The sequence below is a fragment of the Ambystoma mexicanum genome, chromosome 5p (assembly GCF_040938575.1).
Source record: "Ambystoma mexicanum isolate Mex_15411 chromosome 5p, UKY_AmexF1_1, whole genome shotgun sequence".
Classification (NCBI taxonomy): domain Eukaryota; kingdom Metazoa; phylum Chordata; class Amphibia; order Caudata; family Ambystomatidae; genus Ambystoma; species Ambystoma mexicanum.
This window is the reverse complement of record NC_090930.1, coordinates 355,607,474-355,624,784: the sequence shown is the minus strand read 5'-3', so window position 1 is coordinate 355,624,784 and position 17,311 is coordinate 355,607,474. Positions and strand designations below refer to the sequence as shown.

The following is a 17,311-nucleotide window of genomic DNA, read 5'->3' as shown; positions in this document are numbered from 1 at the left end:
TTCCTTACCCTACATGCCTGCCATTTTTCCCACCAAAAAAGGGGTTCTACTAAACAAAATACATATGTTTGTCTTCAATAGAAAACTAAATCACTAATCCAAACAGATGGCATTCCTAATATTCTGTCTTCATTAGTTAGAAAACATATAGGTTTCACACACGTAAGTAACGGCAGGTGAAAATTCAACACAACAGAAGACAATTTCCCTAACATAATAGATCCCCACATAATCTACATGGCTCCAAAAGTAAGAAAAATATAAAGCTTTCCCAGCATGAGAAAACATGAAAAATGTTTTTTAAACACCAAATGTCCCGAAAGAAAAACAATCTTGCCTTACGCCTCGAAAATGTTTCTCTTTCTGCAGCTCTTCAGATGGATCGGCCCTGTATCACCCTCAGGCAGCCATGCTAAAGCCACAAAGGAAACAAGAATTTGCTGGTTCTGTGTATAGGTTTTTCAATTGCCCGAATACATATGAGAATACACAAATCGGATGTCACTATGGCACTCTTGGCCAAATCTTTGCATGATGCACAATTCTGTGTAAGCTCTTCACAACCTGGGCCAAACTTGCGAGAACATTTCACTCGTCACAATTCTTCTATGGATTCACCCGTATTCAGCAATTATTCCCACATGTTTTTGCTGCGGTTATTTGTATAGATTCTACCAGCCCCAGTAAGACAAACGTGCCATTATAAAATGTTCAGAAAAGATAGAAGACGTACACCACAACAGAAATTGAAATAAAGATAAACCTAATATTGATGGGTGCTCTGAAAGCTCTCTGGCACTCATCACCATATCTTAATTGCACAAGTGAAAGGTAGCCACCAAATCTATCCTGGTGAAAACCACATTGAGATGTACAGATTCTAGGACATGTCTAATAAAAAGGCAAAAGATAACAATCCTTAATGATCACATTCCTGAACTATCATTGATGTAATTCATGTTACATTTTTGTCTCAAAAACAGTAGCATCCAAACCGGAAGATTTGATGAAGCACACAACCAGAATTTAAACACATGCATTCCACTTTATGAAGCTCTCCTGAGACATACAGCTTTTCTTCAAGCACCAAAAATGATGTTACAGTCAAAGAGTTATCTCAAAAAATAGAAGCAATTGTAACAGAATAGGCATTTCTGAAAATACAATATGTTTTTCCTAAGACAGACAAAGAATTCAAACACTAAAGGAAACTATTAAACCAACAGACACCATCATTAGTGATTTACTAACTAACTTTGAGCCTGAAAGTCTAAACTATATCTAATTCACGTTTTCCAGAATTGTATATAAAACATTCTCAATGGCCTCGGAGGTGTCATGAATCCCATATACACAATTGTGAGATTGTAAACACTCTGTGTGGTCTAAACTAATTTGTGGCTGCCTATATGAGTGGGATAGAGTGTGCAGTAAGTACTTCAGGGTTTCCATGCCAGGTTTTAAGATGGATTTGCTGAACCCCGACCTGGCAAGCAGAAATTCAGAAGGCCAGCCTAGTTTCTTGGAACAGGGTAACCTTCTCGACAAGCCAGACCAATCAAGGTAGTATTGGCGGCGGTCAAGACGAGGTCTCAGGAGGGGTGAGGGTGATCGAAACTCTACAATGAGCACACACAGCAAACAACACCACAAATGACTTTAAATCAGGTGTATATATCAAAAATACATATAGATTTATTAAAGGCCTTTTAACTCAAACACAAGATGAAACATCAGCAATATTAACAATACTAACATAACACTATACTAGGAAACATATATACAGTAACTATTAGTCTAAAGTAATATTCAACCAGTAGACATCCACAACCTGAAACGGAAGGGGTTCAGACAGTGCAAATATACTTTAGGCAGTCCTTCAACAACTCAAACCCAAACTAATAGGCAGTCCAATCCTTATGAAGTGTGGAGCCTTGTGCTCAAAAATATGTTCAGCGCGGGAGCACTCGGTCATGCGCTTAAGTACAAAACAGGTCTCTTCAAGGGGCTGCAGTGGCTCAGGCAGGTGGGTGAGGTGATGAAGAATAAAGATCCACTATTCAAGGAGGGTCTCCACAAGAGGGCAGAGCGATTTCCAGCAATCATGAATAGGATGGTAGCACAGGCTACCCTAACAAAGGAGACTGGCCCTTGGGGACACTTGTGCCTAAAAGTCTATGGATGTGCCAGGGGCCACTAGTAAGTATTGCAAGTACTCACCGACTCTCGACGTACTGTGGACCAAACTTCGCCAGTCAAGTCTAGTTCACTTGCAGGTTCGAGTCCAGCAGTTGCACGTCTCTCTGACTTTCAGGGGCTGCATTCCGGGACCTCAGTCTGTGGTGGGATAGTGGCGTTTTCTCTGCTTCTGGGGAGGGGATTGGTCCAGTTCTACTGCAGCTTATTTTAGGGCACAGGGGGCACAGCAGCAAGGCTACCACAAAGCTTGTCACCACAACAGGGCGACACAGGTACTGCGTAGGATCGGGTTCAGACGGGCTCTCCTAATTCCAGACCTAGGAATGCTAGGTGTACTTTACGGTTCCCAAAGTCTCAAGTCAAAACTTGAGACAGTGGTGATTCCATGGCAAAAAGCTGATTCATAAGAGCTGGTCAGTTCACTGGGTGGTCTAGGAACACGTCTGAAGAAGCTTGTGGGCAGGTTAAGCAGGAATTGCTGAGTTAGTTCCACTACTCCAACGGGTAACAGTGCCCTTGCAGGCCTTCTGAGATAGATGAGAAACAGGGGCTCCGATGGGACAACAGAGGGGTCAGGGTACTAATTATGGACCATGGTAGTCCCTGTCATCCCAGCACACCAGACATCCTGCTCGTCCTGGGGAAGGCAAAGGGACAAAATGGCCAAATGACAGAACAAAGGACCTAGTGGGATAGCCATATTAGGCACTGGCCACTGTCCTGGGCCAAACGTGGTAAACACGGGTTGGACCATTGAAAAGAGTCAAACATGCTTTAAAAGTAACTGCTGCCAACAGCTCTGTCCTGGACAAACTTGTACATTCACCAAAAAAATCCTTTGAGGGTGTCTATCGCCTTAAAAATGAAAAAGAGACCCCCAGCGCACTGTACTGGGAGGTACATTGTGCACTGATAAAATGTCGCTAAGAAATGGCAACAAAGTGAAAGATTAAGGGAAACAAGGTCTCCCAGTACTGACTGTCTGAAGGGCATGTCAGTTTCCCCTTAACCCGATGAGCAAAAGCGCAGCGCAGTAAAGCAGAAGGCCTAAGTCTAACAGCCTAACATTGTGCCATTGATAGTGAGTGGGATATGTAAGTTGCTATATATGGTCAGAGCCTTTGCCTGCATCAGAGTGTGAGTGTTGTAGTCTAAATAACCAAATATGGATGGATGGAGAAATTGTGTCTGAATAAGCCCCGTGTCCAAATCTGAGCAAATATCATGTGAATGCCTGCAAATATTTGAATGTGGCAGCCTCATCAAAGTGGGTTGCCGCCAAACGTTTGAATAGATATCTCTCTGTAAATGTGAAGCTGAGGAATGATTCAGATCTGGGATTCATATTTAAACATAGGATCTTTACCAATTCCAAGTCCACCCTGTCAATGGATCATAATTAAGAAGTCTTCCAAAGAGAAATCCTTCCAAACAAAGATCCTAAAACATTACCCATTCTGACTGCTTGGTTATGTTTGTGAGAAAAAAGTGGCCTTCATAATTCACCAGTGAGTGGGGAATTGAGGGTAGCCTCCTCTCTTAACTAGAGAGCTGAGCACCAGCATCCCCACCTTGCTGGCATGTCTGTTAGAAATGTGTTGTGTCGTTAGGAAGTAATTCATGGTAGGTCACGGCAAACTGTATCCTTGTAGTTAATTTTTTTAATACACTCAACAGAATTTCATTCATCCCGTATTCAATACTTTATCAACATTATTACTCCCTTGCAATAGTATAAGGAGTATAAAAAGAGTGTTTTATCATAAAATCTGTGTGCAGAATTTCTATTAATAAGTCATACAATATCATGTTATGCTGCATATGTATCTCCCCTGCTTCCAGAATTAAACATGACTGATCAACCAGTGCTGAGTCTTGTGGACAACAGTTTGCATACAGTTAGTATTTGGTATTTTATTGTGATTTAGGCAGCCCTTTCAACAAAGCACTGTGCTTGAAAAAGAAAGTGAGGTACAATTTACTCCTTCCCAATTTACTCCTGGATCCTTCCCTTTACTGCTCAAGCACTCCCTTTTGCACCACCTCCTAGAAAAGTCTTCTGACAACACTTCCTGTCCAGCTAACTACCACCCTATATCCATTACACCCTTCCTGGGCAACCTGTTGGAGAAACTGGCCATCTCCCAGCTTAACCTTCATTTCAATTCTGTTGCATGTATCCATGACACCCAGTCTGGCTTCAGAGCTGCCAGAAGCACGGAAACTGCTGTCCTGAACATCTGTAAAGATCTGCTCTCCAACCTTGACTCTAACATTCCCTCTGTCCTCATCCTACTCGATCTCTCTTCTGCCTTCTACACGGTCAACCATACCATCCTGCTCAACAGTCTCTGTGATAGCCTGGGTATCACTGATCAGGCTCTGGCCTGGCTGACCTCTTTCCTCTCTGATCAACCCTCCAAGGTCCAACTTAGGTCCTTACTATCATATATCATCTGCTCTACCTGTGGGGTTCCCCAGGGGCCTAACCTCTCGCCCTGGCTTTTCAACCAATACCTGGCAACTCTCACCCACTGCCTTGCCATTTTCTGCTTAAATTTCTAGTGCTATGCTGACAACCCTCAACTCATTTTCAGACTGCCCTCGGCCACCTCCTCTCCCTCTCTCATCTCCGATTGCCTAACTGCCATTCAAGATTGGTGTGCCGTCAATGATCTTTGTCTGAATGCCAGCAAGAAGGAGATCCTCCTCTTCAGCAGACCTTAACCATCCTTTACCCTCACTCTCTGGCTGTCCTCCCTTGGCCCTCCTCCTACCCCCACCTGCGAGGCTAAGAACCTTGGGGTCATCTTTGACTCCACACTTTCCTTCTCCGCCCACATCTCTGATGTCTCTAAAAAGTCAAACTTCCGACTGCACCTCCTAAGATGTACTCTGCCTTTCCTCTCCTTCCCCTAGAAGCTCACGGTCTCCCAAGCTCTGGTTCTCTCTAGGTTGGACTACTGCAACAGCCTCTTTCTAAATCTACCTGCCTCTACTCTCCACCCTCTGCAACTAACCTAGAACACGACTGCGAGACTTGTCCTTGGCCTCAAGCCCTGGGATCGTATCTCTACAGCTCTGAAATCTCTCCATTTGCTTGCAAGGATTAAATTAAAAACCCTCTGCATTGTCCACAAGGCTCTCTGGGGCCTGGGTCCAAAATACCTTCAGCTATCCCTTCCGCAAATACCTCTCCTCTCGAGTTCTTTGCTCCTCTACCTCTAACTCCCTCAGGGTCAGTTGTTTTTCAAAGAAACAAGCTGGGGGTAGATCTCTGTCATCGGCTGGAGCCTCCATCTGGAACAGCCTCCCTGCCACTCTTAAACTTGAGGAGAACCATCTCTGGTTCTGGTAGCACCTCAAGACCTTCCTCTTTGCTTCTGCCTTCGCTCCCTTTCTCCCCTGCTGATCTGTTCTCTCTTGGCACCGTGCACCTGGCCACCCTTTGTCCTCCGGGCCCAGGTACCTGCTCACACTTCCACCCTCCCTCTCTGCCTCCGGGACACTCCTTGCACTGGGGTCTGTATCTGTACCCATACATCCCCCACTTTTCTTCCTGCTCTTATCAGACCTACCCTGTCTGCTGCCTTAAACCCTGCACGTGCCACTCGCTGGCTGAACTACCACTGTTTGTTGTCTTTATTATTTATGTATTTATTATTATTTATCTGTTTCTCCTTTGCTCCGCACTTTCCACTTCTCAACCCTCCCATGCACTTTTCCCCTCCCCCTCTCCCATGCACTTGACCGGTCTCAATGTCACTGGGCCTAGTAAGATTGTCTTGTCTTGTCGCGCTCTGAAACACTTGTGTATGAGCGCGATAGAAATAAAATATCAATATCCACCACAATTAAACTGTTGGTTGTCTCCATGACCACAAGTCTGGCTTCAGAACTGCCAGAATCACGGAAACTGCACTCCTGCACACCCGTGAAGACTTGCTCTCTAATCTCGATTTCAACACTCCTTCCATTCTCATCCTTCGCAACCTTTCCTCTGCCTTTGATATGGTCAATCATGCCACCCTTATAAATCGGCTCTGTGATATCTTTGGCATCACAGACCTCGCACTGGACTGGTTGACCTCCTTTCTCTCTGACCGGCCTTCTCACATTCAACTGGGCCCCTTTCTCTCCTGCATTTCACTCTCCACCTGTTTTGTTTGTTAGGGCTCCAGGACTCTAGCCTCTCACCTTCGCTTTTCAACATTTAGCTCGCCCCTCTAGCGCATTTGATCTCTGCCTTTTCTCCTAACTTTCAGTTATTTATTTGGATGACACACAGCTCTCCTTCAAGCTTCCTTCCTCTGCCTCCTCCTCCCCCTTGCTCATTCTTGACTGTCTGCTGCTATTCAGGCATGGTGCACTGCTGACGATGACTGCCTTAATGCCAGTAAGACTGATATCCTTCTCATTGGGACCCCAGATCACTCCTTCCCTCCCACACTCTGGCCGCCCTCCATGGCCCCCTCCCCTCTCCCTCCTGTGAGGCAAGAAACCTTGGTGTCATCTTCGACTAGTCTCCTTCTCTCCTCACATCACTGACCTTGCCAAGAAGGCCCACTTTCAGCTGCACCTCCTCAGAGGCATTCTCCCTGTCCTCACCGTCCCCCAAGAACTCAATGTCTCCAGAACTCTGGTCTTCTCCAGGCTGGGCTACTGCAACAGCCTCTTCCTCTACATGCCTAAAACTCCTTTTGCCCCCATCAACTAATCTAGAATAGGACTGCAAGACTTATCATTGGCCTCAAGCCCAGGGACTGCATCTCTCCCAGGCTTTCTGGGGCCTGGGAGCCCTGTACATCCACTCTCTCCCTAAATAGTTCCCTGCTAGAGCTCTCCAGTCTTCTATCTTCAACTCTCTGCAGATGAGATGCTTTTCGAAACAGCAAGTGTGGGGTAGATCTCTCACCTCTGCAGGTGCCTCCTTCTGGAATGACCTCCCTTCCCCTCTCAGACATGACCTGGATTTCCTTACATTCTGGAAGCTTCTCAAGCCTCTCCTTTTCTCTTCCTCCTTCCCTCCCCCTTCCACTGTTATTGTCCCCCTCTGCCTCTTGACTGGCTGCCTGGTTCTTTCAGATTCTTACAGGGTGCCAGGACTTTCTTGACCAGTCCGACGTGCACTTGGCCTCTTCTGACGCCCCCCCCCCAACCTGCATGTGTCCTTCCTGGCTCTCCCCCTGCATTAGCCTGGTTGGCCTGCACCTCCTGAGCCCTTCCAGACCCATTCTTTGCACTTCGTATGTGAACTTTCTGTCTCTGCACTCTCTACATCACCTGGCACTGTCTACCTCACCTCCCCTGGCACTCGTTTAACCCACGGGCCATTCTGCCCTAATCGGCACTTCACCCTTTCTCCCCCACACTTCTTGTGACTGCACTTGCATGATCAGAAGGTCATCCTTGCCCCCACCTTGTCTTGTTGCGCATTGAAACACATTGTGTGTAGGCGCTTTATAAATACCCAATAAATAAATAATTAAAATACATTTAAATTAGTAATGACAATGAATATACAATAATTAAAGGATCAGCAATTGAAGAATCAGACAGCAATAAAAATACTTGAGACGAAAACAGAAAATTGCAAGAGAAAGAGAGGCACGGATGTCAAGTAGGATATCATTCCAATATTTACGGGCCATGTGGGAAAAATAGAGAAAGCGAGAGGCAGCAGATGGAGGGTTTGGCACAATAACACGTTTAGAATGGAGGGGAGATGGAGAGAAAACAGGGAGGCAAAATATTAAAAGGCCAGACCATGAATGCATTTTAAATCAATACAATGGAAATTAAAGGGTTGTCACGAGTCAATGGAAAGCCAGGAGATAGATAGAAGAAAGGAATGCATCGAGGAATGAGGAGAGAGACAGAAAAGGGCCTAAACAAAAGAATGTCCATTGAATGATGGAGAGCAAATGGATAGGCACCCATTTTCACTCCATTTCTCATTTGTTCAAAACGCGGGCATTTTAGTACGTTTAAATGTGCATCCCTCTAGCACAATCAGAAGGCACTTTGAAATGCATAAAAATGAAATACCTTCTCCTGTGTCAGTTTCGACTAGATCCAGGGAAGGGCCCAATGCAGGACAGGTTCAGTTCTGCAATGAGCACAAAAGAGAAAAAACAATTATTTTCATATACACTAATTTTCAAGAAAATGACCCAGTTTGTTCATTCCATATAGCAAAACTCCTGTAGCAGTCTCACTCTTCTGTGGAAAATGTATTGCTCACAGTCAATCTTTAAAGTTGAAATGCACATTAATACATTTCAGTCCAACAATTTTTCAGAAGGTAGCTCAGTGTGGTAAGCACTCCTTACAGAGATTTGTGATCATATGCTAGATCACAGTATGAGATTTCTGCAATGCAGACTAGGCCTTTCCTTTATCTGCGGTTGGTAATCTTGCATGTATATTTGTGATAGTAACACCTGCTGCACTACACATCAATGTACCTGCACCTGAAAGTGCTATCTATAAAAAGTAGCTTAGCATTAGTATGAAGCAGGGCTCGAGTTTTGTTCCTCTAAAGGAGGGTTGTAACACTGGCCGCCACCCTCAATAAAGAGCATAAAATAGTAGCTGGGAGGGGTGATTAGGTAGTGAAATTCACAACTAGATCCAAAGTGTTGAGGCTCCTATCTTGGCTTTGCAAGCGGATGATGCAGTGATCCTGCAAAATCATCTTATACCACTGTATAGTATTCCACTGCTTTTGGTGAGAACGTTTGTCTTCTCACATTAAGGTGGTATTGTTTAGTTCATTGCCTGATCGTTCTTTTTATATAGGCCATTAAGAACAAAGCCAACCCAACCTCACAAGCTTCTGTGAGAATATTTTCAGTTGTGCTTATTTGGCACAAAAAATGTTTTTTTTTTGTTAATACAGAAAAACATAAGCATACAGGTAGCAAAATTAATGAAGATGCACCTGATGATATAAAATGTCTCTTTGCTAGTGAAAATGAACAAGGTGAGCAAGTAGTTAAAACAAACAATACGAAGACAGAGTCACACGTAAATAAACAGAATAAAGGGGAATTAGCAGTTTGTACCTCCACTCAAATATGCCCAACGGATCAACAGAAACTCCCAGAGTGCTGGAGTAATGTGCCTTTATACCCTAAAACTACAAAAACTCGAAATGGCCATGATGACATAAGAGAGGAATTTAGTTCTCTTCAAATCATACAAGTGTCTTATGATGAACTATTACCTCTGCTTAAAAGAGAGACCATCCTAAGTATATTCCATACTGTAGTGGCTTTAAGGGTAGTCACTTCCAATGATATTAAGATTGTGGACCAACTGGAACATCTGAAAATTCCCAAATCTAATGTTTAGTTTGATACTGAGGCAATCTTAGAATAAGTGATGCAATATCAGAAAGAGTTGTTTCATATTGGGTATACCTGCAAACTTGTTAAAATGTCTGCTCTGAAAGATAGAAATAAGGTGTATAATAATAGCAAATATGACACTGAGTTGGAATCTTCAACGATTAGACTGCACCCACAGGAACAAGAAGCGGCAGTAGAAAGGTATGATGCTAATGGTAAGAGTAAAGAACCCAGAGATGGTGCTATGAATAATTATGTGTGCCCAGAAATTGACCTAAGAGCAAATCATAAGAATAATAATAGAAACCCAAGCACAGAAGGTGCTAAAATTGACAGTAGTAACATAAGTGAGGGCTATTGGCAATGGCTGGCAATAGTCTTTAAACCTCATTTTTCATCAATCTCTCAATGACAGCACCATCATATGTTCTTGGAATGCAAGAGGGTTTTCACATCTAACGGCAGAGGATGATCTCCTAAAATCTATCGATCTCTTCAGCATTATAGCCCTACAAGAAACCTGGATGACCAAGGCATGCCATATTGACAGTAGGAATACCCTACAAATGTTAGCAACCAAGGGACCTATTAGTTGACCTAAGGGTGAACTACCGGTTTGACCCATAACCCCTTGGCTCTAAGTGAAGTCACAGGGTCAACCACAATAGTACAGCTGAAACAATTGTTGACCACTGTACTGAGATGTTCCTTGTGAAAATATATGACCCACCCAATGCTATAGCAACCAAACCCAATGTCGAGACTGTGAAGAAGATATAGATTCAATGTTAGGGCACCTGGCAATACCCTGAAAAACCCAGGTAGGCGTACTTGAGTAAACAAAACCAAAATTTCAGGGTGAGAAGTCACACCAATCCTACATGTTGACACATATGACAGTCACTAGTAATACATTTCTGAACTGAATGTATTTAATAACATTTGACAAAAAAATGGTGGGGATAGAGCACCCAGGAGTATTTAGAAGACAATACAAGTACGTATAATCCAGTGGAAAAAGCTGGATTTCAATGCAACAACAAGACAAAACAACTGCCAAACTTAGTCAATTATTTCAATTGTGCAGTTACAGAATGAACATAAACACGATTTCATGGACATTTAGAAAGAACAACAACAATGCTTGAGATGTGCACTGTTCAGATGGTATAATCAACGACACAACGGTGTTTCGGCCTAGAAAAGAGCTGTATGATGCAGCTTTGTGAGCAGGCCTTCATCAGGACGTGTGATGGAGTGAGTGGTAGCCCGGGGGTTCTCTGTCTACAAATAACAAATGGAGTGTGGTGAGTAAAGGAGTGACCTTGAAAATAAAATGGTTATTCATTAAGCTCCCTAAGGATGCTTCATTAAAACAGAGGAAAAAAGGCTCCACGAAAGTGGAGCCTAGTTCTTACCGGAGGCTTATCCAGTACAGGGATAAGCGAAAGTATCCATCATGGGTATAGATATCTGGATGGCAATAAATGAGCCAATGAGGGAACAAAAATGTACCTGTAACGACATGATAGGATCTATAAGGGTTCTGTACAGAACCTGGTCCCACATATAAATAAATGGAAACATAGGTAAAGTCTTACCTCAGGCGGTAAGTGGTGTCATCTCTAGTGGAAATGGTGGAGTCACCCACTGTGCATAACGGCTGCTAACCCAGGCTGTCCATATGTGACAAAACCGGTGTATAAAAAAGCGCATGTCCGTGAGATTATTGAGTTGTTGCGGCGCGTGTGAAAACAAAGCAACAAAACTGGGTATAGAAAGTGTCCGAGCCTGATCAGAGTACACTACCTAGGAAGCGTAATAAACCTCCCCTGAATCTAGGCACGAACAAAAGCATGTATCCTGAGACTTACTTGCAAAAATGTCCTTCCGCGTTCGTCTGGGGCTGCACTACACGGCGTCTCCGAAGACAAGAGCTGCTGAGAAAGTGAAACCGTTTCTATGGGAACACCGGGTAAGCATACCCACGGGGCATCCTGATTGGATGGGCCATGGCACTCCCCTGTCGGCATGTCATTTGACGAGTAGCAAATGGACGGCTGCCACGTGGGAGGAGGGGCGGGCCTTGAGGGTGAGCAGCATAAAAAATGCAAACAAATTGGACAAAGTGCTGCATGGAGCGAATCGCAAAAAACGTGCCATGAGCACATTCACTCAACAAAGCACGGTAAATGCATGGAACCTGCACCCGCACCAGGTGTACATCTTGACCGGAGCCAAGTGCACTACGTGCGTGCTTGTAACTAAAAAAGGCCCGGCAGGGACATCGAAGGATGCACATGAACTCGGTGTGTACAACTGCACGTAATGAGTGCAATGGGCGTGTACAGAATCAGGTGCTGTTATGGTTGTAGGCTAAATACGAGGGAGCTGTATAAAAAAAGGGGGGAAGGTATTCGCATTACTCGCTTGGTACCGAGAAAAAACGAGTTACGGTCGACTTCTTATGTGTGGTAGGGACAAAATAAAAAATAATAAAATGGAGACTATATGGGCCCCAGTGTTGTGTTATGTTATGTGAATGTGGTAGCATGCCACCCTGCTGGGCTTAATGATGCCAGATATATTGGTTGAGCTTGGAGGAGACATATATTTCTGTACCCTGCAACATCAGGGCCTTGATTAGTACTCTGTGTGTACTCAGTAGTGTGTATTTGTGATCAACATTGCATACGTATAAAGCAACAATATTAAAAGAACATTTGAAGTTTTGCCACAATTTTTAACCCAGTTATCACTGAACACAAAAGGCTTTTGATGGCAACAGTGAAAAATAGGAATACAACATACAACTGCATATCCCCGGCTCACGTAGGAGCGACACAAGCGTATGAACCTTGTTGAGAGCACATGTTCATAGGTACTCAGTTTGTGCGCAAAGGTATACATTTTTATATATTTTTCATAGACATAGTCCTAGTGCATTTGGAGGACTCAACATGCAACAAAACATTTGCGCATTATTGTACAGTTCGCTGTATCTTTCAGAGCTGATCGGCTCAAAATGCGATGTCCTTTTCTAAGCACCAAATCACTTGCAAGGTGGAAGGCCATGTAGGACCAAAGGGAAAAGTTGATATGTGTGTCTAGAGGGATTTCGGGAGGTGGTAGTTCTCTGCCAAAATCAAACTCAAATCTCCTGTGCACCCAGTGAGTGGAAAAGGAGGAAGAGCCTCAAAAGTACTCCGTTAAATATGTGGCTGAGGTGAAAATGTCAATGTCAATTGCTATTCACTGATTGTAGAAGTGTTTCCATTCAACGGAAACATCCAGTCCTGTTTTCACGGTGTCTAATTTGTGAACCAAATGCTGTTCCAGCCTCGTGAGTGCTTTGTCCCTGTCGCCTCCTCTCCTTTGTGGAGTTTTTGATTGATTGACTGATATTTTATTTCTGTCGCGCTCGTACACAAGTGTTTCAGCGCGCGAAAATTGTTGGATGATGGTCCATGAGATGTCTTCATTGGTGTGTCCTAGTCGGCTGAAATGTTCGACCATGGGCTTGTCCGGTGTTTTATTCTTAGTACAGGACCTATGTTCTGACATTCGCTGCTTCACTGGTCTTGTGGTCTTGCCTACTTATAACAAATGGCAAGGGTATTGTATTCCATAGATCGCAAATGTACTATTGCAGTTGGTGTGGGTCTGCAGGGTGTGATGGTGGTCCTTATAGTTGAAAGTTTTGGTGGGGGTGGTGTAGCGGCATGCCACACAGCTCCCACATCGATAGTGTCCCACAACACTAGGAAGGTCCCACAGTGTATTTGGTGTTTTGTTTTCTTCGATGTAAGTGTGGACCAAAGAGTCCCTTAAGTTTCTGTTCTTTTTTAAAGGCGAAGATGGGCTTTCTATTTTTTATCTTTTTTGTCAAGTGCCAGTGTTTGTTAATAGCTTGTTTGGTGAGATTGCTCAAAGGGCTGTATGTGGTGACACAGACCTGTCTGTTCATTTCTGTTTTCTCCTTTGGTGTCAAGCACATTGTTCTGTCTGTGTTCAGCGCCCTTTTCCTTGCTTTTCTTATGGATTTTTTCGGGTATCCCCTCTCTTTCAAGCGATTTTGTAGGCCGTTGGCATGTTGCTTGTATTTTTCTTTATCTGAACAATTCCGTCTGATTCTAAGGAACTGGCCATAGGGTAGATTGTATTTTAGACCCTGGGGGTCGTAACTAGATAAATGTAGTAGACTGTTCCGGTCAGTGGGTTTCCTGTAAAATTCAGTTTTGAGGCTATTTCCTGATCTATATATGTGCAAATCCAGATAATCCAGAGCCTGGTAGCTCCAATCGATAGTAAACTGAATGTGGTCATTACATGCATTGAGCCAAAAGTGAAACAGGCCCAAGTAAGCTTCTGTGCCGGTCCATATAAATAAAACATTGTCGATGTATCGACGCCATAAAAGTATGTCTGACTTATAGGGGTTGTGGTTGTTGTGTATATAGTCTGTTTCATATTGAGCCATGTACAAATTGGCGACATCAGGGGCAAAAGTAGCCCCCATGCTCACACCTTTTATATGTTGATATAGTTGGTCCTTGAATAAAAAGAAATTCGCTGACATGGCGAGCCTAACACATTCCAAAATGAACTCGGTGGGTGGCGAGGTGACATCAGTCCTTTTATTGAGGCAAATTTTGAGAGCCTCTATACCTTCTCTTTGCGGTAGAGATTTGTATAGGGCTTCAACATCTGTTTTGGCCAGAATACAATGTTGGGGTGAATCAAGTTCTTGTAGGATTTGTATGACATTCGTAGAATCCTTAATGTAAGAAGGCATATTGCCCACAAAAGGTTTTAGGAAGAAGTCTGTGTATAATGATAGAGGCTCTAAGAGAGAGTCACAAGCCGAGACTATGGGTCTGCCTGGCAGTTGTGTTGGATTTTTATGGATTTTAGGTAGAATGTAAAATGCTGGGGTTCTTGGGTGTGTTTTGTTTAAGAAATGACGTTCCCCCTCACAAATCCAACCTTCCTGTTCGGCGTGTTTGGTTAGGTTAGTGATTTCTTCTTGGAGTCTGGTTGTGGGGTCTCCCCCCAAGATCTTGTAAGATGTTTCATCAGCCAAAAGGCGCAGGCATTCTTTGTTGTAGTCAGCTGTTTCCATAATGACAATTCCACCTCCTTTGTCAGCAGGTTTTAGATTAATGGTGGAATCTTGGTTCAGGTCTGCCAAAGATTTTCTTTCTTCCCGAGTTAAGTTGTCTTGGTAGTGATTTTTGTGGGCCAGACCTTCGGTCAGTGTTTTAATGACAGGTTTCTCAAAAGTTTCGAACTCTGCTGGTATAGTATGAGGTGGTGGCATGAAGACTGATTTAGGCTTAAAACCTGTGGTGTTCTCTAATACTTCGTCGTTACTGGATGTGGTTTCCTGATGGTCAGGTAAGTACACTTCAAAGAAGTACTTCAGTTTGATGTTACGGAAGAATCTCTTCATCTTCATCTCAGCTTGGAAAGGATTTGCACGAGCTGAGGGTACAAAAGACAAACCTTTGCCCATTAGTGTTTCTTCAGACCGGGTCAATGTTCTTGAAGATAGGTTGAATATGGGAATCTGTTGTTTAATGGTTGGTTCAAGTACCATTGCTGTGTTCTCATGTATTGTCCTTGTTGTTGGGGCCGTTTCTTCAACTCAACAATCTCACTGACATGCGCTTTTTTATACACAGGTTTTGTCACATATGGACAGCCTGGGATAGCAGCCGTTATGCACAGTGGGTGTCTCCACCATTTCCACTAGAGATGACACCACTTATCACCTGAGGTAAGACTTTACCTATGCTTCCATTTATTTATATGTGGGACCAGGATCTGTAAGGAACCCTTATAGATCCTATCATGTTGTTACAGGTACATTTTTGTCCCTCATTGGCTCATTTATTGCCATCCAGATATCTATACCCATGATGAATACTTTCGCTTATCCCTGTACTGGATAAGCCTCCGGTAAGAACCAGGCTCCACTTTCGTGGAGCCTTTTTTCCTCTGTTTTAATGAAGCATTCTTAGGGAGCTTAATGAATAACCATTTTATTTTCGAGGTCACTCCTTTACTCACCACACTCCATTTGTTATTTGTAGACAGAGAACCCAGGACTACCACTCACCCCATCACACGTCCTGATGAAGGCCTGCTCACAAAGCTGCATCATACAGCTCTTTTCTAGGCCGAAACACTATTGTGTCGACGATTATACCATCTGAACAGTGCACATCTCAAGCATTGTTGTTGTTCTTTCTAAATGTCCATGACACCGTGTTTATGTTCATTCTGTAACTGCACAATTGAAATAATTGACTAAGTTTGGCAGTTGTTTTGGCTTGTTGTTGCATTGAAATCCAGCTTTTTCCACTGGATTATACATACTTGTATTGTCTTCTAAATACTCCTGGGAGCTCAATCCCCACCATTTTTTTGTCAAATGCTATTAAATACATTCAGTTCAGAAATGTATTACTAGTGACTGTCATATGTGTCAACATGTAGGATTGGTGTGACCTCTCACCCTGAAATATTGGTTTTGTTTGTGAAGAAGATATTACATACAAATATTAGTCATAAACCTATTTGGATAGTTGATGACTCCAATGCTAACATAGAACTAAACAATAAAGATTGTGCTGATTTAGGCGAGTCTGCCCCGATTAAACATAAAAAGCCAAAACAGACAAAGCATGGGCTAATCTGTTATATTCCCATGGATTTATTAGGGTAAATGGGCTGTGCCCGGGTGATGTCCACAATGCATCTACACGGGTGAGTGGGACTAGTGCATCTACAATTGACTATGTGTTTGCAAATCCGGCAGCACTAGAGTTGGTAGTTTGCATGGCAGTCGCAATCAGAGAGGAACGCAACCATATGCCACTATACACCTTATTAAAATATACACCATCTAATGGTGCATCTAATTCTTATGCACTGAATGGAGATATTTATGTTAACAGTGGTTTGAATCGTATTCAGTGGAATACAAACAATCTAAATAAGGCACAGGAGGTCATAGACGAAATGCTACCAATATTCATAGAGATATATGATGAGTACTGTGGGAACAGTGGACCAAACATAATGGCTGATTTTGTGAAGCTTACAATAGGTATTCAAAAGTTTACTAAACAGAAAAGAAGCACATCTGAAAGATGGAACAAAGAACATAAAAAGGGACAACATTAGACTCACCTATTGCAGCTGCAAAAAAAACTGTTACGTATACCAATTGCAAAAGTTCTTAATCGTGCTAAGGGTCTGTAAACTCCAGTATACACCACTGCAGAGATAAAAAAGGGTTAAAGCCGAGGTTTATAAAAATCTGAGACATCATCACAAATGCTGCGAGATAGAAATCTAGCAACAATATGCACACTACGCTAATACCAGAAACCATAATGTTATATGGACAGTACTAAGAGGGACAGTTAAGAGAGATCTGCCAATCAATAGTGTCTCGGAGAAAGATTGGTGCAGCCATATTGAGACTACCTTAGGTGCATGTACAACAATAGATGAAGATCTAGCTTTGCCAGTAGAGAAATAGATATGTAAAGCTTCAGAAAGTGAAATAGCAAAGATAATACAGAGGCTCCACAAATAGCGTGCAGCTGGACCACATGGTACCTGCAATCATTTACTCAAGCTCGCAGCAGATTTGTGGGCTTGAGCGCTGAGTCTCCTTTTTGTACACATCAGTGAATGTGGTACCCTGCCGGAATCTTGGCGGTAGAGTCACATTGTCCCGGTACACA

The 17,311-nt window shown here is 43.2% G+C and overlaps 1 long non-coding RNA gene across 1 annotated transcript in view; it reads left to right on the top strand.

Moving 5' to 3' along the window:
• Nucleotides 1-17,311, top strand: part of LOC138480952 (uncharacterized) — a 503,521-nt gene that overhangs the window by 288,775 nt on the left and 197,435 nt on the right. Inside the window, exon 2 of the long non-coding RNA XR_011274168.1 lies at nucleotides 15,236-15,330. This is a non-coding gene — a long non-coding RNA (uncharacterized lncRNA). The remainder of the gene's footprint in view (nucleotides 1-15,235; nucleotides 15,331-17,311) is intronic.